We start from the raw sequence: 22,645 nt of genomic DNA, 5'->3' as shown, positions 1-22,645 counted from the left end.
GACACTTTCTAAATGCCCACAGAGACATTGAGAAATATTAAAGGGTGATTTAATCCAGATTTATTGAGAAAGGTCAAGAAAAAATTGTCGATAATTGAAAGAGATGAGTAACTTGCTCATTAAATTACAAGTTACGGCAAATTAAAGCAATTAAAACGGAATGTATTTCTAAGAATTTCAGGAAGAAACAGAATTTCCATTTATGTAACAGAATATCACGGGACTACTTTCCCGTTGACTACAACGAAGTTATTATCAAATTCAATGTAAACAAATACTAGTGGAAATCTGTTCGAAATTTCGTGCAAATTCTCGAGTTCGACATAAAGGTTCCATAGTGGGACAAGATTCACCTGAAGAAGGTCGGATGTTGATTTTAAATAATCAAATCCTGTCTTTTCCGCCCAACGTTAATACTCTTCTCATAATCTCGTTCATCATCTAATTTGTAATCTAATTAACCCTTATCCTCGAATGGCCTTTGGACCTTGATAAGTGGTGATTCATTTGTATTAAAAATATTTTTTCAAACATAACTCAATCCCAAAACCGAGGAAAATTTTAATATGTATTTCGTGTTATGAAAGTATATAGAAAAAAAGCGGTTCTCCTATAGGAGACGTCTCCCTGAACTACTTTACCCTTTTCTCGCTAACATGCCGCTTATTCCGAATTCGTAGCAATGGGTTTATATAAGTGGACTTTATTTCGACCAAAACAGTAATTAAATATATTTTTTAAATGTTTAACACATTTCAAACTGATATAAATTATTGCACAGCCAAAGGAATTAAGCTAAAACGAAAATCATTTTTCTTATTTCGAATAATTTAATAAAAATAAAATCATTTTTTTTATTTGGTTAATAAATTAAAAATATATATATTCTAGTAAATTACTAAACAATTGGATCAACAAAAATGTCGTAAAAACCGAATTTAACTTGAAAATACTACGAAAAAAAGTTTTTTAAATTTATTAATCAAGTAAAGAAATGGCATTTATACTTGATTAAATAATTCGAAATAAGAAATATTATTTTTTAAATTATTTTTACTGTACAATATTTTAAATCAGGTGATTAGTAACTTCAAAATGTTATTTTTTTATCGTATTTTCGAGTAAAATTCAGTTTTTACGATATATTTTTTCAAATGTTAGATAATTTGTTAGAATACCTTTTTAAATCTAGTAATCAATTAAAAATATGGAAATAGGAAAAAATGATTTTTGTTTTAATTTAATTATATTTATTGTGCAATAATTTATGTCCTCTTCAAATGTTTTACACATAAAAATAAATTATCTAACAATTTAATGACCAAAAATATCGTAAAAATAAGTAAAAAAAATGGAATTTTTACTTGATTTATTTAATCAAGTAAAAATTCCATTTTTTTTAATTGATTACTAAATTTTACAAAATAATTTACGAAACGTGAAAAATGATTTTTGTTTTAATTTAGTTATTTTTATTGTGCAATAGTTGATATCTGTTTGAAATATGTGAAACATGAATAGAAGCAATGTTAATGACCGTTTGGGTAAAAAAAAAAAAAAAAAAAAAGTAAAAAGAAAAGTTCACTGATATCGGCCCGTGGCTACGAATTTGAAATAGAAAAAACGAAATGTAGTTCAAGGAGACGTCTTCTACAGGAGAACCAAACAAGCTTTCAGAAAATGTTGATTAACTCACATTTAGTATAATAATGATATCAAAGTAGTAGTGATAACAAAGGGAGAGCACTTGTGATTTACTTATTTCTTTTATTATATAACTGCTTCATTCTTCTTGATTCTACCTTCTTTCCGTCCTTTTAATCCTCTTCTGTCTTTTCCCATTACGTCTTCGTTTTTCTGCATAACTTTCTACACTAACCTTTTTTCCTCACCTTTATGTACCGCCTGACGTTTTGTTGAAATGTTTTGCGCAAGACTGGATCTGTACGTGTGTTGAACTCTGACCTTTAAACCTCTTTACGTTACTTATCCATTCGCCATTTTTACTTCAGATGTGTTAGTATGTTTGTAGGCAGGCAAACGAACTTCCGCCCACTTGCATACCTACATGTGCGCCTCTTTGTGCAAGAGACAGGGACTACGTAGGAACCGGCCATCACCTACACTCTGTATGTGCGCCATATTGTTTTGATTTTGTATATCCGTCTACTAAATCACAGAACAGTGATATATTTTAACATGTATTTTGTGTTATGAAAGTGACCAGATAAAAACAAACAAACAAACAAACAAACAAAACAAAAAAAGAAAAACAAAAACAAAAGAAAAACGTAAATGATTAAATTGCAAGTGTAATAAATACAGTGCTTTCACTGTCTTTGAAAAAAATAAATAAATAAAAAAAATAAGCACCGATCCTTTTCAAGTACAAACTACTAATAGTCTTGGTCGGACCATTACGTTGAATCTTACTGAATGCTTACTAATTCATTGTTTCTAAAACACTTTACTCTTACATAAATCTTAAAACAATAAAATTCGTGTCGCAGGGAATCTTGCGCAAAAACAAAATTATATACGATATCTTTATCATTTTATTTTCATCTTAGATCACTTAATAAATATCATATTACATATTTTTTAGAATAAGTGGTTTAAGAAAAAGATTTATACTTCTTTGTCAAATTTTTACATTGGCGCCATATATATATATATATATATATATATATATATATATATATATATATATATATATATATATATAGTAGAAATGGTAATTAATAAAAACTGAAGAAAGTGCTTAATACTGTTGTAGAGCAAATATGCGTTTTATTTTTTATTACCGTATCTTTCTGTTAAGTTACATTATTGTTTCAGCTACCCGGCTGTTTTTTAGCCATCTGTAAAGTCTGAAGAAGCTACAGACGGCCAAAAAACGGCCGGGTAGCTGAAATAATAATGCAACTTAACAGAAAGATACGGTAATAAAAAATAAAACGCATATATATATATATATATATATATATATATATATATATATATATATATATGGGGCCAATGTATATATATATATATATATATATATATGGCGCCAATGTAAAAATTTGACAAAGAAGTATATATATATATATATATATATATATGAGCAAACAATTAATAAAATATGTTAAACAACACTTTGAAATGAGTTAAAAACATATTTAATCTGAAAAGGAAACACTAGATAAATGGCAAATAAATGGTAAATATATCTGGCTGAGATAATTTTATAAATATTAATTATTTAATATTTATAATTTACTTTAATTGTACCATCTTGGATCATTTTGGTAAATTCAATTGTAATTTTCATTTTATATATATATATATATATATATATATATATATATATATATATATATATATATATATATGTATGTATATATATATCTATATATATATCTTCTATATAAATAAAACAGTAGATTATGTACGTGCGTGTGTCTGTGTGATGAAATTTGCATGAATAAAAATATATTTAAGCGTATTTTATTACCAGGAAACGCCGGGCGCTCCGCCAGTTTGTAAATATATCCCCAAAGATTATGTTTGAGATGAGGATTAATTAATATTTGATTTTATGAGTGTTATTTTCACAAGGTTGCGGTCAAACTCTGGAACCTTTCTATTGAACTCGGGAATCTTTTTATCAAACTTGAGAACTTACACGGAGTTCCGAACGGAACCCTTTATTTACTCTACAAGAGTAGCATGCCCTCGGTCTGCAAGACTAGTTTGAATTCCTAATTCACAATTGTATTTTGAGTGTTGAACCTTCAACCCTCAGAAAAGTGTAAAGTGTAAATTACAATTGAATTTTATCAAGTATTTCATCCAAAACTCTTAAATCTAACAGCAAAACCCCACGCATTTACTGTTAAGATGTCGGGATATCGGAAGTTTTACTTTAACAATTTATTCCCTTGAACTGCTAGACTTTGGAATTACCTCCCTCTTTCTTGCTTTCCTGATCGTACTTACTCGTAGGAGTTTAAATGTAATGTGAACAGACACCTCGCTGTTCAACTCCCCACTGTTAAACATGATCTCCAAAATTAGCTCCTTACACTCAAAGTGGATAAAACGAAGCAAGAAAATTATTATAAGTCAACTTACACATTTTCTAGAACTTAAGCGTCCATCCACACTCTCCAGAATTCACACTCTCCATCAATCAATAAACTACGTCTTCATATTAATTTCCATCCTGTTTACGGCTCACACCTGCATAATACATTTTCATAATATTTAATTCATGTTTCAATTTACTTAAGAACGTGAATTAAATAATATCAAATAAATGTTCATTCGTAATGCTTACCCGGAGAATTTGATTAATTATATTATCACTATAATAAAAAAGGCGCAGTTTTTTCCCCTATGAACCAAAATACCGTAGGTGTACAACAACACATGGCACATACACATTTATTATGTATACACTTGTAGTCATTACCTTATTTAACTAGAGAAAGACATTTTAGACACAGTAATTCGTAATATTAAAACATTAAATTTATTCTTAGGAGCGACATCATCATCGTCATATCCTACAGAGGAAGTAGTTCAAATTTTACTCCTTATTCCATGTCCTCTTACGACCCCATTCTTCACCGCGTGAATTTATATGTTTTCCTACTTTCCTGTGTCTACGCCGTCATTAACTGGCTACTGAATTCATACACATCGCATACTCTTACTACTTTTCACCCAGAGAAATAATAATGTCTCCGTTCACGTATACACTGGCTTTGGATTGGCTGAACTGTAAGTATTCCTACATTCTAGATTAACGGTATCAGCCTCAAAACCGAACACTCACTAGCGTTTCAATATGGTCTCTTTCGAGTACATACATACGAAACAGAAACCTTCGGGCTTATTACTTACCGCATTAAACACACCGACAACGCATTACACATGTATTTCACATAAAAACGTTTCTGTGTGTGTGTGTGTGTGTGTGTGTGTGTGTGTGTCTGTGTGTGTGATATGCGCATATACATATTTTAAATTGCAGCAAAACAGCACAAACGCAACTGAAAAAATTATTCAAACGTACCTTTGGAATATAAATATGTCGAATGAAGTAGTGTTTATTGACATATTAGTGTGCTATCTTTTTAAATAGGATTTTAATGTTAAATTCAAGTTTTACCATATCTTTTTGTTTTTTAAACTGTAAGGTGAAAGTACAGAATAACTGAAAATAAAATCATAAACTCCCGTACGCGTGTGCTTATGTTTACACACACACACACACACACACACACACACACACACACACACACACACACACACACACACACACACACACACACACACATGCGTCTGTTTTTGTTTTTGTTTGCTTGAGTGTGTCTGTGTTTGTGTACGTGTGTGTATGTGGGTGTGTTTGTGTGTGTGTATGTGTGTGTGCTATAAAACTATTAAGCCGCGTAAACTTGGACACGCGTGTGTTATTTGGTTGTTGATTGTTTTTGCTTTACAACATATCAACCTTTTTCAGGTTATTTAATGCAGAATCTAGTTATTTTGAGGAACGATTTTAAATGGAGTATATTTGTATTTTTTAAGTCGAATTCTATTTAACCCATAGTTGGGACCCTAACAGGTACTACCACTCCGGGTCAGAGTGGACCTGGGAGCAATGGCAATTAAAGGGTGGCACGCAAGGTGGGGCCTCACCATCGGATATAGTTTTAGGTCATATCCAGGACCGCGTGTGTTAGTGTTTATACACATACATGTGCGTGTGTGTTTGCGTTTTTTTGTTTTCCTTGCGTGCCTGTATCTTTGCTTTGTGTATTCGTGTGTGCGTGTGTGCGTGTGTGTGTTTTCTTTGTACATAGGTATTCGGTATGTTAACATGAACGTGCCGCATCAGAACAGATACTACACTTACAGCCTTGGCCCGAAAACCAACTTATATTTACTGTTTCGAAGACGGTAGTAAATAAAATCTTCTATTATATAAATCTCATCTATCTGTTTGTATGTATGTATGTATGTATGTATGTATGTATGTATGTATGTATGCCTAAAACTTTTCTCAGCGGCATCGGACCAGGTCGATACCGTCTGAAAGGGCGATGTCTCAGTCGAATAATATGTGAGAATTAGAAAAACCGGTCAATTATTTCCTATAGAAATAGACGTTTACAATGAAGGAAGGTAGCAAGAAAATCGTTCCTTCATGCCAATTTAGCCAAACACGTATGTACGAAAAAACGGTATTTCTTGAATTGTTTTAATAGAAAAAAAAGCGACTCCACATTGCTGACGCCATTATAGAGCAATGGTTATCGTGACAGCATAGTTATCTTAAGGTTTCACGTTCGCGCCGACATAAAATACATTTTTTTCCCGATTTATTAAGTTTTAATATTTAAACATAGTGATTTATGCCATTAATTTCGTTCGCTTATTCTTTATTTTCCCTTTTTTACTTTTCCATCACGTTCGCTGCTTTTTTTTTTTTTTTTTCCGATTTTTTAAAGGATTTTTAACATTTTTAACATTTTTAACATTTTTTTCGTTTGCTTATTATTTATTTTCCCTTTTATTATTGTTTTGATCCCCCTACCACACCACACCTGGGCAACGCCGAATACCCCCGCTAGTTAATAATAAAATTAAAGAATATAATTCTTCCTTGTCCTTTGGTCTTTATTAGTGTCTCGTTTGATTAAAAATTCTTTGGTCAGTGTTTGGGTAGACAGATAATGAAGTCTGTGTCTAATTATGTTTGGGTTTTGATGTTAAGTTTGCATTTGCCTCTGTCGTGAAGAATGGTTTGCCTTACATCACACAAAGTAATGTAATTTATGAATTTAATTGCCAATATGCTGCTGGCTATGTTGGTCGAACCTTCTTACATTTGCAGACACGCATTAGCCAACATATTCCATCAAAAATTAGACTGGATAATCTACGATGCTTTCGCTCCTCTCCTACCTTGGAATTTTCCATTGGTCAACATCTTCATGAACATCCAGCGTGTGCTAATGGGTATAAAATGGAGTGCTTTAGAGTTCTACATTGATTTGACGCTCAAAATCATTTGAAGATTAGAGTCAGTCTTGATCCTCTTATGTAAACCTTCTTCTGTCGACAGAAAGAAATCATTAAATCATTAGACTTGTTCGAGGATATATTTTAAATCTTCCTTACCCTTTCATTAGTTGTACACATATTTTACTTAATTGTACATATTCATATTCCCATTCAAATAATTATATTTTCCCCCTTAACAAGAAAAAAAAAATACACGCAATTCCCGAATTTGTTGCTCTTTACGTAATAATTTCATATTCTGTACTTTGTACTCCAACGATTGATGCATGATGAGTTTATTGGCGAATAGGATCCCTTGGGGGGGGGTTCGTTCATTACTTTTAAAGCCCTATATGAATTTTGCATCGTAAAACACACACACACACACACACACACACACACACACACACACACACACACACACACACACACATATATTTAATGATTTTATTGTCATGATTTCCTAAATGATAATTGTATAATGATTGTTTGTATTGCTGTGGATTCATATGAATTAATTCAATGAAATTAAGCTGCTTATAAAATAGTACTCAATAAAAAGTATATTCACGAGTTGTCCTATTACGTAATTCTTTTCACTCATGCAAACATTATTGGCTACATATGTGTATACATCTTTCAGCTGTAATTTCTTTCGATATCCAGCGTCATCAGACCACTAATTTTTGTATAAATAAAGTAACACGCGCGTGCGGGCACACACGGCCACACAAAGTGGCCTAAAAGTAATTACCCATTGTTTTGTATTCTATAGTTTTAACATAGGTCATTACTTCTGGGCCACCCTACACACACATACACACATATATATTATCATGCTACTTCTTTTTTGTCTACAGAAAATTACATCTTTTTATCTTCGTATGTGTCTATCTTATATCTACCTACTGAATTTCGTATGATTTTATGAAAGAATGTTCAAATATGCAATGTTTGCAAGTTGGACTAACGAAACTGGAACAGTCCGATGAAACGTGTGAGCGGAAGTGAACATTGAAGCGCCTGGAGATGCCAGATGGCGATGATAGAAATAAAATAATTTTTAGTATTTAGTTTCGCCGAGTGAAATTCATATTTGATTTCGTCTTTAATTTTACGAGTTGAATATTACAGAGATTTTCAGCGGAAGGAACTTCCCTCTGCAGATCAAGAAGTTCTGATATATGAGAAAACTAATGAAGAAAAAGAGCGCGTTTGAAACCCAGGAGAAATCAAACATTTCCTCGAGGAAACTTATCATGTTTTCATACTTATAAGCATTTTGTTTCTGGGTCCGTTTGGCCAGCTATGACCAATGTCATGAAAATAATGAACATAGGCAAGAAATAAACATATATAAAGATTGGCGTAAGTATATGTTTATATAGTGCTCGGTAAATATGGCATAAGTAAAAATGGCACCGGAAAAATAGGAGGGTAAAAATGGTAAAAGTGGATAAATAGGAAAAATTATTCCCGCCCACCAATATTTCAAAATAATTTAAAAAAGGTATTTATTTATCATTTTTTGTTTATTTATTATTTTTGATGATTAGAATATTTTCTTGTTTGAAAATACTTTTTAAATAGTTTATACTGACAATTTCTTTTTAAATACTTTATTTGTAAATAGCCTAATAGTTTTTATAAATAAATATGTAACACCATATCTATCTATCTATCTATCTATTTATCTATCTATCTATCTATCTATATATATATATATCTTTCTCTCTTATTTATATATATATATATATATATATATATATATATATATATATATATATATATAACGTTGTTATAATATTATATATGGCAATTAAGTTGCACAGAATATTCCGCGTTTCATTCTCGTGAGAATCCTCAGGAGAATGAAACGCGGAATATACTGTGTAGCTTAATTGTCATATATATTTTCATAACTTACTACTTAGCTCTACGTATATATTGAGCACTGTTGAAGTAAATTCTGAAAGATTTACGCATAAAATTATATCTTCGTATATTAATTTATGTGATAAAATGAAGTAATCATATATATATATATATATATATATATATATATATATATATATATATATATACAGTTATATTTTTTAGAAAAATAGAATTCCAGCATAGTGCTCTATTATAAGGAAAAAATTTTCAAAATAAGAGCATATTTAAACGTACGAATATATATATATATATATATATATATATATATATATATATATATATATGGTACTAGTCCACTTATTGATCCATACTGGAATATTAACGTTATTATTTAGAAAGCTATTCTTAACACGGAGAGGGGAAGATGCACTCTTGCAATTTAATAAAAACATATATCATACAACTTTAATTAAACTTGAAAATACTATTTAAAGACAGCGCGGTGCATTATCATTATATATATATATATATATATATATATATATATATATATATATATATATATATAAAGCTGAATGTGTGTGTGTGTGTGTGTGTGTCTCTCTGGTCACGAATAGGCTCCTATATGGTTGACTATTTTAAAAAACTGATTACATATAATGATAGAAGATGTATCGAGGCACAGGAATGGGTCTGTTTGATCTGGCAGAACGGTTGTTCATTAAAATTGTGGGGTCTGCGTTCCCGCCTGGCCCTCAAAGTATGGAAATATAAAATAAAAAAAATAAAAAATAAAAAAAAAACGTTTACAAGTGTTTTTGATATAGATGTACATAATAATACTTTGATAAGTATGTTTTAACTTAAATAGGGATGGTATAATAAAATTGTGGGGTCTGCGTTCGCGCATGGCTCCCATAGAATGTAAATAGGCACAAACATTAATAAAGACTTTTCATATCTATGTGCGTAAGTATACTTTGATAATTATGTTTCAGTTTGAAGAAATATGGTATAATAAAATTATGGGGTGTTCGTTCGCACCTGACCTCCATAGAATGGAAATATGTCACAAAGTTTAACAAGTTTTTTTTAAATATATATCCACAGAATATTGTGATAAGTGTTTCAGTGTGAACAGGTATGGTATAATAAATTATGGGGTTAATCTATTTTATTTTTTACTTTCATCATATTTTGCTTTGGTTTTGATACCCCCAAATTCAACCCAAATTTACAACCCTTCCTTTTCATAACCTATCATACTTTCATAAATCAGAGTCCATTTTCTGTAGGGTGTTTTTGAACCCAGTCAACGACGGGTACTTTTGCTAGTATATATATATATATATATATATATATATATATATATATATATATATATACTAGCAGATGTACCCAGCGTTGTACGTAAAAATTGAATAAAAAAAAAACGGAAAGAAACTTAGACATGTGCATGCAAGTATTATGTTTTTTTTTCTAAACAGTTCTTGCAAGAAAAAAATATACTCGGTTCAGATTTAAACCAAAATCTAGAGAAAGTGTGTCGAGTACGATAATCATTAGGCCAGCTTGCCACATACTTTAAAAAGTGTTTTTCCACCTACTCATTCATAACATAATGAAGCTACCATGTAAACGATTTGCGCATGCGCAGTCGTGAAACACTTGATAAACTGATAAAAATCTGATGACTCTTAAGTACCAAGTTTTTCAATTTTGACCTTTTTTCTGGATAAAAAACTGATTAAAAATATTTCTGAATTTTCTTTATATCTAATTTCAAGTTTGTAGATAAAAAATTCGTTGGGTATATAGGTTGAGAGTTGTCCTCACACATATTCTCACTTACAGACATTTGTTTTTAAATTTCTGAAATGACGACTTTTATCGACTTTTTTTTATAGCATTTGCGGATGAGTATGCTGACATTTGTTTTTTTAAATTTCTTTTTAAATGACGTTTTATCGTTTTTAATAGCATTTGCGGAAAACGAAAAAAATAACTAAGCCATTAACTGACAATTTCTCGGTATCTTGACTTTGATAAAATTTATTTGTTAAAAATATTTGTAAAAGTGAAAATTATCAGTAAATGGTTTAGTTATTTTTTTTTCGTTTTTTACCCATCCGCAAATGCTATTAAAAAAAAGTCGATAAAAGTCGTCATTTAAGAAATTTAAAAACAAATGTTTGTAAAAGTGAGGCATTATTAACAAATGTTTAGTAATTTTTCTTTTAGCATTCATAAAGAGTAAAAATGGAATGGAAATTTAAATTTCACTCCGTTTTAATCTTTTTTTTTAAATTTGGCTGTCAAGGGGTCAAAGTTCAACGATGTGACCTTTGAAAACTCTACAAAACTCCTCCGCCAATTTTTGGTCTAAACACTTGAAATTTTACTTTTTAATTTGATTTGAGACCAAAACAATAAATGCTGAGGGGTCAAAATTGGGGTCAAAGTTTTAAAAAATTTGACCTTTACGGTATCTACCAAATTACTCAGCCAATTTTTGGTCTAGACATTTGAAATTTCACATAAAGTGTATTCAGATATAGGCCAAGCATTTTAATCGTTTTTTCGCTGGAAATTTGGCTGCCAAAGGGTTAAAGTTCAAAAGATTTGACCTTCGTGGTCTCTAGCAAACTATTCAGCCAATTTTGGGTCTAAATATTTGAAATTTTACGTAAAGGTATTCAAACATGCAGCAAGCTTTTTAATGAGTTTTTTTAGCGAAAATTTGGCTGCCCAGAGGTCAAAGTTGAAAGAGTTGAACTTTGCAGACTCTACCAAACTCCTCTACCAATTTTGTCTGAACTGCTAGTATATATATATATATATATATATATATATATATATATGCATAGATCATCGTATAACGATTAGATCACTGTCTGACTGACATAAATGAACATTTAAAATTAAAATGTTTAAATTCAACGTTATTTCACGCGGTTAATGGTAGCCGAATTGATACGGTCTTCGCTAATCGAGCCAGAGATGTCTCGTGTTGCGGGGTTCGAATCGTTCGACTGGTGTTAATCGTGACACACTGCACTGAAGATTCCCGAAAGGATGAAACACTAGTGTCTGTAGGTATTTAATTATTATAGTAAAAAAATAATATATATATATATATATATATATATATATATATATATATATATATATATATATATCTGTATCTCTATCTGTATAAAAGCCAAGTACGTCCAAGGATGGAGTACTGCTGCCACATCTGGGCAGGAGCTGCTAAAAACAGCCTATCTTGCCTTGACAGAGTACAAAATAGGTTTCGTGGCTTAGTGGGTGATGCCCTTTTCTCTTCTCTGCAACCTCTCTCCCTCAGGAGAGACGTTGCGAGCTTGTCTTTGTTTTATCGTTACTACCATGGCAGGTGCTCGCCTGAACTCCAATCTCTGCCCCCCCTCGCCAATCTTTCATGAAAAACACCCGTCTAGCTGAAACCACTGTCAAAAATTTTCCCTACTCTTTATCTGTGCCAAAATCAAAGCGTAGATTCCATGAACAAAGCTTCTTTCGTAGAAGTGCACGCCTGTGAAACTCTGTTCCGGTTATCTGTTTCCTACCTGACTACAACCTGGATGTCTTCAAGTCCAATGTGAACAAATTCCTGATGAACCGCCTCCTTAAGTAAGACACTTTATCAGATCTCCAAAACTAACGTACTGTACACACAATAACCCTTATCCCCGAGTGGCTTCCGGGCCTTGATAAGTGGTGACTACCTTCTATAATATATATATATATATATCTTTATATATATATATATGTATATATATATATATATATATATATATATATATATATATATATATATATATATATATATATATACAGGGTGCCACCCCCCAAAAGCTAAATGGAGGACATATGCTGTAGAACGGAGAAAAAAAGGCCAAAGACCCTAGTGTTTTGATGTGATGCTTTGAATATAATAAACTAGTTATGACCAAAGTTTCATTTCATTCGGACAAAACACCAAGAAACGGAGCCTAATTAGAGTTGGGACCCGTTTTTTGGGCCACCCTGTATATATATATATATATATATGAGTGTGGTGTCATTATATCGATTATCCTATATTTTAAACTTTCTCTTGAGGTGTGAGTTGAAGAATTAAAAGAAGCACCCCCACCCAGAAAAGAAAGAATGATCCTCATTACCTTCTGCTTCAACATGCCACAATAGCACCTATTAACACACAAAGGCCCCTTCCCCAAGTCCAAGGCCACGTGTTGAAACTGATATACTGTGACCAATTACACCCCAGCTGAGTGGACTGCCAGTTTCGAGGAATCCCTTAACTGACAGATTGGAAGAGGCGTACCAGCCGGGGTTGATGGGGCCGGTCTGGGTGGTGTTAAGAGTTGACGCACACACATACATGAATATAACTTAAGGAAGAGCGTAAGGGGGTGAGGGATAGATAGATAGATAGATAGATAGATAGATAGTGATAATGTTTAGAAGAAATGGTATGAGATGAGACACCTAGAAATTTTGGAAGTAGTGGTAACAGTGATGGGTCTATTAGTGAGGATGTTGGTAATGGTGATTCCGCAGACGTTTGAATGGTTTTGATGATGATGATGATGATGATGATGATGATGATGATGATGATAAATGGATGGGTGGAGTGAAAGAATGAGAAAGGGAAGAAGGATGATGAAGGAAACGAATAATAATAAAAGCAGGTAAGGACGGAGATATGATGTTATTCGTCAATCCATTTCTTTTAGTTTTTTCTTTTTTACATGGAAATCACCACTTATCAAGGCCGGAGGCCACTCGGGGACAAGAGTTATTGCGTGTACAGTAATCAATGGGACAATATCGTAGTAATCGTTAGTAACGGAGATCTGATAAAGTGACTTACTTAAGGGGGCGGTTTATCAGGAATTTGTTTATGTTGGACTTGAAGACATCCAAGCTGTAGTCAGGTGGGAAACAGGCAAACGGAAGAGAGTTCCACAGGCGTGCACTTCTAAGAAAGAAGCTTTTAATAGCTATTCAGCTTTCTATAAGATTATTGTGTTTTCTTTCTCCCCCATTCCCCGTCCACATCTCTCTCTCTTATGTGAAAGAGAGAGAGAGAGAGAGAGAGAGAGAGAGAGAGAGAGAGAGAGAGAGAGAGAGATGTTATTTATTTTTGTTTTGCGATACTTTTTGAATGAATCTAATTATATATGCGAAAATGCATTTTTCCTTAAATGCGAATTGGGAATGATTTTCCCTTTAACCAATTTTGGTACCCCCAAATGGGGAGCGGCATATGTATCATTTTAAAAATATAATCATCCACTGTTCGCATGCCGATTGGTATTGCCCAGTCGAAAATACGTTTAAATACGATATTTTAATTTATGCAGATTTCGTATTTATTACTATAGAGCCAATTCTTAATTGATTCTCATATTATAACCAATATATAGTAGTGTTTCAAAAGTTACACACGCGCGCACACACACGCATATATATATATATATATATATATATATATATATATATATATATATATATATGTATATATATATTGGGTGTCATCTGCCTTCTACGGTATTCTCTACCTATGGCCTAAAGAAAAGATGGTTATGAAAAAAATTAATGTAGTTTAACGTACAAATGTATATTTGGGCATGCGTTGAAGGACACCTTAAGCTGACTAACTTCTAAGTTCTAATTTGTCAATTGTGACCACTTAACAGCTATTTTTACCGGTTAAAAACCAAATGAAATTTATTCCACAGGTCCTAATTTCTTATATATCCAGTTTCAGATCTGTAGACCAAAAATTGGCAGAAGAGTTTGGTAGAGAGAGTTCCGCACACACACAGAGAAAACATTTCTCTCTCTCTCTCTCACACACACACACACACACACACACACACACACACACACACACACACACACACACATATATATATATATATATATATATATATATATATATATATATATATATATATAATAGTATTCCAAGTTTTAAAGGTCAAGTTTTCTCAGTTGATAATTATTGCTTTTCAAAAGGTGACCATTACAATATTGTTTCGTTCGCGACTAACAAGTCGGCTTACTTATATATACATATGCTGAAAACATGGTTGAACCCAGAGTCATAATCTGGTGAAGGCTTTGTTGGAAGCAATGATGTTCTATAAGCAACAGTTATTGCATAAAGATATATATATATATATATATATATATATATATATATATATATACATATATATATATATATATATATATATATATATATATATATATTCTTCTTTTAGGGGATATAGTAAGTTTCGTTTGCACTTCATAGAATATGAAGCATACAAAAATTGTCAACCCATCACTAATTCCTATCCCATCGCCGCAACGTTGCATCATTGTGCAAGTTTTACATGTATTTCAATGGAATTTACTCCGATGAATTCTTAAATAAATACCACGACTAACCTGACAAACGGTCATATCTGACCCCTTCACTGTCGAGGTCCCCAATACCGGATAACCTTTTATACTGAAAATATCTTCCTTCGGACTGGTGATTTTGTAGTTCTCCCCCTAGATTTTAACTGTAATGTGAACAAACATATCGCTGCTCACCTGCATACTTAGAGTGCCCTTGTATGCATGCTCCCTAATTCACAGGTAGTCACTTATGTTTCTGTGCCAATGTGTCTGGTTCATGGTGAATATGAGTATATAAAATAAAAATATTAAATAAGGTGCCGACATTTTTCACCCTATTGCCTAGAATATATAATCCATAATTCATAACGATGAGTTTAATACTTTACGATTACTACAAACACACACACACATATATATATATCTATATATAAATTCGTATTCCTGTCTGTTTGTTTGTTATTTTGTTTGTTTGTTCACAAGTTGATTAATATATACAAAAATCCATTACTTTATCATATTATTCATTCGTATATAAACTATGACTATTGCAAAATATAAGAATAAAGAGTTGACGTCATTTGCATATTACATTAAGGAAAATCGACTTTATTGAATAACGGTGTATTAGTTATTGTTTATAGTGAGACAATTATTTTAAGTGTTCTATTTAAGTTTATTATTTAAATTTGATTTTTATTGATAAGATATTTAACTTAATTTATTTTTACCGATATCGATTTTTTATGAATCGGTTTGAGGTGTTTTCCTTGAGCAAGAACGTTGTTCTTTTTGTTTTTGTTTTCTTTTTCGGCGGATATAAAAACTAAAAACTTTCAAGCATTATTTTTGGAATTAGTTTAAATGAGATACATTCTGTGATTTCGCAATAAACATTGTGATCCAGTGGATTTTTTATTTTAAAATAAACAAACAATCCAATTCAACCACGATTCGTTATTTAAAACAAAAACAAAAAACAACTTTCATTTACGTTTTTTTACCAGTTTTCTTTTCTTCACATTTTTTTGACACCGTAACTATTTTTTTTCCTTTTACTAACGCAATAAGTCATAACTCATCATTTTTATAACATAAAAACGTATATTTTGGTTAACACAAACTCTACTTTGGAATTTTTGAAACTGAATTATTTACAGTTTGTTTTTGTTGCAACAGATCTAACAAATCTTTCTAGACTGAGGTAGCATAAAAGAAAAATTCGCTTTAACTGGAATATAGTCATAAAAAAGCGCTCAATATCCGGAGAATAGCTTATTTTCGTATCCCTTCTGCCGAAATATCTGGTGGAGAGTTTTTTTTCGGGGGGGGGGGGTACATTTTCGTGTTTTCATTCGTTCTTTTATTTTTGAAATTTTTGTGATGTAGCGCTAGAGTTGACATATAATAATGAAAAACTGCTCACTATCCTTAGTATAGCAGGTGTGGCGAAGCCGAACTTCAGGTCGACCCTGGCAACGCCGCGTATTCATGCTAGTATATATATATATATATATATATATATATATATATATATATATATATATATATATGGGACCATCCCAATATTTTTCCCGGGATTACCGTAAAAAAATGTAACGCGTGTGTATATTTTTTGCAAGCGTTATAAATACACTTGTAGGACGTGATTTTAGCTTTATTTAGTAGTAGAATGTATGTGTGTGTAAATGTGTGCGTGTTTGTGTGTGTGCATATACGCTGAGGTTATGAAAAACATTATGCGCCCATATTTTGAGGTGGAAATTTTACAGGTTTTTTTTTTGGAAACTGTAAAAAAATATCTTGAGTTTAAAATCAAGAAAAAATGTCACAAACCGGAAGCAGTTTCCATTGGCTGTCAAAATGCTAGCGTCTTCATTACACAAGCCATTGCCGAAAACCATTGAAAGCGAAAATAAATCACGTCAAAATGAAATAAAACAGTCCTCCCAGTTTCTTTTTCTTTTCAATTTTGTGTGTGTGTGTTTTTTTTTCAATTTTGTGTGTGTGTGTGTTTCAATTTTGTAAGTGTCTCATTGCAATTACAAACAAGTGCCGTATGTATTTGCGTGTGTTTGGCGCTCGTCATCATAAAACGGTCGTTGCGATAACCCACAGTAATAGAGCGACCTGCAGCGTAAATATTTATCACAGGGGCGCTGTTTGCTCGGGAGGGCACAGCGCTCTCGAGCAGCGAGTTCAACGGCTCGAAGTAAATATTTAAATGCGGTATAGCATTATTACTCCTGTTCGCTTGACAAATGAGTCTAAACCGCAAGGAAATTTATTGCTTTGAAATGACAAACTGTGGGTCGGGAAAGAGACAGAAAACAAATGTCCTTTGGCGGGAAAAGAAGTAAAAAGTGAAGCTAAGGCTTGGCGCATGCGTAGACAACGCTAATTACGTACGAGATCATTCTGACAGATTTCACAAGAACTGGCCGTCATTTGTAATTGGGGAAGAAATGCGTAGAATGTCTGCGGTTTAACTTCTCATATCTTTTTCTTATATACAAAGTCTCTCTATATCTCCTCTTTTTACCGTTTCGGAAAAAAAAGAAAAAAGAAAAAGAGTCCTATAAACAAGGATCGAAAGGAACGGCAAGGACTAATTATGAAGAATAAGCAGAAAGAAAGAGCGATAAAGCAAAAGAGAAAAATATAGCATGTCGTTACAAAAAGTTATTCGTTGTCTGTCTGTCTGTGAGTCTGTCTGTTGCTCTATCTCTCTCTATATATATTTATGTGTATATATTTCTGTAGAAATATATTTTCTTATCATATATCAATCCTTATATAAGAAGCTCAATGTAATTACAGAGCAATATAGAGAATAAATGACAAAAAGTTATATTCCAATTCTTAAATATATATATATATATATATATATATATATATATATATATATATATATATATATATATATATATAATACACATTGGGTCTCTTAAATGCATTTAGGAGTCTTGATGAAAACATGAAATATCGAAACAATGATCGATCCATGTAAACTCCTTACGATATTTACATAATTTCTCACTCCCTTTCTCTTTCTGCCTCTCTGTCTCTGTCTGTTTGTCTGTCTGTCTCTCTCTATTTCTTTTTCTCCCTCCATCTCTCTCTCTCTCTCTCTCTATATATATATATATATATATATATATATATACGTATATATATATATATTTATGTATATAAACATTATATTTCGATGTCATCATCAATTCTCAAATGCATCTGAGAGTCCTAATGAAGACAACGAAATGTCGAAACGTTTATCGATCCTCGTAGACTATTTATACTATTTATATAATTGTATTTATAAAACTCTATACGAGTACTGAGCACTTTTGAAGTTATATTGTTTTTTGGTTCATTTTATCAATATACTTGAACTTATATATATGTGTCTATGAATATACATGCATATATATACATACCTGTATATATATTTATATATGTATATATGTATAAATATATTTAAAGGAAAGATAGTTTGCTTGAAGCATTGCTAGTATTTACATTTCCACCTACGCACCACGGAACATTTAAACACACGTTTCTTTCTTCTACAAACATGCATCAATACATATTGGAACACCCAGATCAGCATCTTTACTTCAGTTCGAAACCTTGGTAACATAAGGATTTAGGAAGAACTTCTTACTTCTTAACACAAACCTTTTTACCAACAATAGACTTGAACTTAACCCCCTTCATGATATTACTACTTCTCCCCATAACCTTCATAAATTTATTATTGCTGTTTTTGGTATATATACAGGGTGACCCCCCCCCAAAAAACGGGCCCCAACTCTAATTAGGCCCCGTTTCTTAGTGTTTTGTCCGAATGAAATGAAACTTTGGTCATAACTAGTTTATTATATTCAAAACATCACATTAAAACACTATGGTCTTTTTTTTCTCCGTTCTATAGCATATGTTCTAGATGGCCTCCATTTAGCTTTTGTTTTTTGGGGGTCACCCTGTATGCGCCATTACTATAGCTCTAATATGTCTTACGCCACTTCTCACTAACCCCTTTTAATATAGCTGCACCATGCCGTCCCCTTCCCAAACATATGTTTAATTTACAAGGATACAATATATAATAAATAAAATAGATATAAAAAAAATCCATAACAAACAGAAAACGGAAATAAAAACTGATTCCATATTATTTATTAAAGAGTATTTTTCTTAACGTCTGAAGAGAGGTCGTTCTTGTGAATACTTTTAAACGATATAAGGTTTTAAATTGTCCGAATGGTCGCGAAACGATTGTAACGTATAATGAAAATACAATACTCATTGCTATCAATTCGATCTTTGTTCTCTTGATTTTTTGAAAACAATATATAATAAAATATATGGCAAATCAGTGTTTACTAGATTATATCAATGACATTCCGATATAGGTAAAATAAAAGTAAATAATGAAATTAAAATTAGAAAGTTAAGCATATTAATAAACTATACAAAATAAATAAATTAAATATAATTAAAATGAATAAATGTAAAGAAATACATGATAAATAATTTTTTTAAAAATAAAATAAAAAATAGTATATAAGCTAAGAACAATAATAACATACAGTAATATTAAAGATGTAACTAGAAATTACTAACGCTAATAGTAATATATAAAATACATAAAATATATAATAAAACGAAATAAATGAATATAAAATAAAGATAAAATGAGAGTAGAAAAAGAAAAGAAAAAGAAAGAATAAACGATAACACACAAAACAAAACTCTGATAAAAAGATATCATTATATATATATATATATATATATATATATATATATATATATATATATATATATATATATATATAAACACACAACTTATTTAAGAAAATTATATAAATTATATAGTGGAATTTTCATGACAACGCTTCTGTTTATTAGACAAAAATGTTATATTAAAATTGAATAGGACACTATTTCCGGCTTAACGCTGTGTCCATGACGACACATGGGGGGATTTTACGAGCGCCGTTGTTCACTGTATAAATTAAAATGTTCTTATTCGCTAAAATGGGGCGTTCTACAAAAACTGTCCCCAGAGCTTCATTAAACGATGAGAGAGATAATTGCCACTGGGCGGTCTCTATGTAACAACTAACAACTAATTATCGACTCGTGATCATACACACCCCTCAATTCTATGATTACTTTTTGAAGGGACAGCCTGAGTAGGTTATATTCACGCCAGTCGAGGATACGTCCTCGTCACAGTCTGACAATATACAGAATAATCACGTTGACACACCAGTTCCCGTCAGATCACCGAAGTTAAGCAACGTTGAGTCTAGTTATTATTAAAATGAGTGACCGATTTGAGAATTCCAGACGCTGTATGTAGGAGGACATCGACACCTCCCTGCAAGAGTTTCAAAAACCTAACGTCGTCATCTCCTCTAACAGGAATATACATGCGACTGGGGACCGCGTGTGAATTTCATAGTCCTATGAACTTCCTCCTTTGGAGGAAGCTAGTTAAACCCGAGTAGGTTTAGTGCCAACCGACACACACAGTATGAGTAGGGAATGAACTTGCATCTGTCGAGCTGATTCTGTGTAGTCATAGGTGGTCGACCCTTCCAGGTCGTTGCTTCCCATCATTCATATAGAGTAAGTTTAATGCTTACTGCTTAGGGCTATCCTACGGGACTGCCCAGACAATTTTTAAAGGCCACAGTGCTCCTTACTTTCGGGGCGCTGGCTTTACTCTCCTTGTCTTCCGACCTTGTGCAACATTTTCTTACGGCGGAAGGGAAGTAAATACCTACTTCTGTAGGTAAACCAAGGTGTTATTTTTGTAATCCTTAAAATCAAAGAATATAGAATTCAATTAAACTATCAAAATCTTTTCAATAAATTATATCTATAATATAAAGCTGAATGTCTGTGTATGTGTGTGTGTGTGTGTGTGTCTGGTCACGAATAGGCTCCTATATGGTTGACTATTTTAAAAAACTGATTACATATAATGATAGAAGATGTATCGAGACATAGAAATGGGTATGTTTGATCTGGCAGAACGGTGGTTCATTAAAAGTTCGCGCCTGGTCCACAAAGTATGGAAATAAAAAATTAAAAAAAAAAAAAAAACGTTTACAAGTGTTTTTGATATAGATGTACATAAGAATACTTTGATAAGTATGTTTTAACTTAAATAGGGATGGTATAATAAAATTGTGTGGTCTGCGTTCGCTCCTGCCCCCCCCCCCATGGAATGAAAATACGCACAAACTTTATTAAATACTTTTCATATCTATCTGCGTAAGTATACTTTGATAATTATGTTTCAGTTTGAAGAAATATGGTATAATAAAATTATGGGGTGTTCGTTCGCACCTGACCTCCATAGAATGGAAATATGTCACAAAGTTTAACAAGGTTTTTTAATATAGATCCACACAATATTGTGATAAGTGTTCCAGTGTGAACAGGTATGGTATAATAAATTATGGGGTTTATCTATTTTATTTTTACTTTCATCGTATTTTGCTTTGGTTTTGATACCCCCAAATTCGAAGTTATCTCTTTACAACCCTTCCTTTTCATAACCTATCATACTTTCATAAATGAAAGTGCATTTTCTGTAGGCTGCTTTGAACCCAGTCAACGACGGTTACTTTTGCTAGTCTAATATAAAATAATTTTAAAACTTGATCTAAATGTCAATTAAACCGCAAAATAAAAAAAGCACAATTATATTTGTTATTGTTGCACTATATTTTTGGTAATAGGATAACGTACTTCGTTATAACGTATTTCGTAAATTACTTAGTCCATCCATAACAACCGTTAATATAAAACATTATTAAATAATCACCCAAGATTCAAAATCAGCAAAAGGAAGACTTATATTCTAAATTCAGGAATATACGTGGGTAATATCTACCTTACCTATTTTCTTTTTCTATATGTTTAAAAATATGCTGAAAAATAAATAGTGAAAACTAAAATGCTTTTACTGCATCCAGGAAACATCGGATAAATGCAGCTAATGTTATATGAATATAAAAGTTTTCAGATTAAATGATTTTCACAATTGTGGAAGTTTAGAAGGGAAATAATAATAATAATAATAATAATAATAATAATAATAATAATAATAATAATAATAATAATAATAACAACAATAATAATAATGATAATAATAATAACAACAATAAAAATAATAACAATGATAATAATCATGATGATAATAATAATAATAAAAATAGAAGAAGAAAATAAGGCGAAATAAAAGGAGAAATAAGAAATGAAATAATAA

This window comes from Euprymna scolopes, chromosome 6 (assembly GCF_053919585.1).
Source record: "Euprymna scolopes isolate OS-2025 chromosome 6, ASM5391958v1, whole genome shotgun sequence".
NCBI classification, from domain to species: Eukaryota; Metazoa; Mollusca; class Cephalopoda; order Sepiida; family Sepiolidae; genus Euprymna; species Euprymna scolopes.
The sequence above is the reverse complement of the archived record's forward strand: the minus strand, read 5'-3'. Positions refer to the sequence as shown.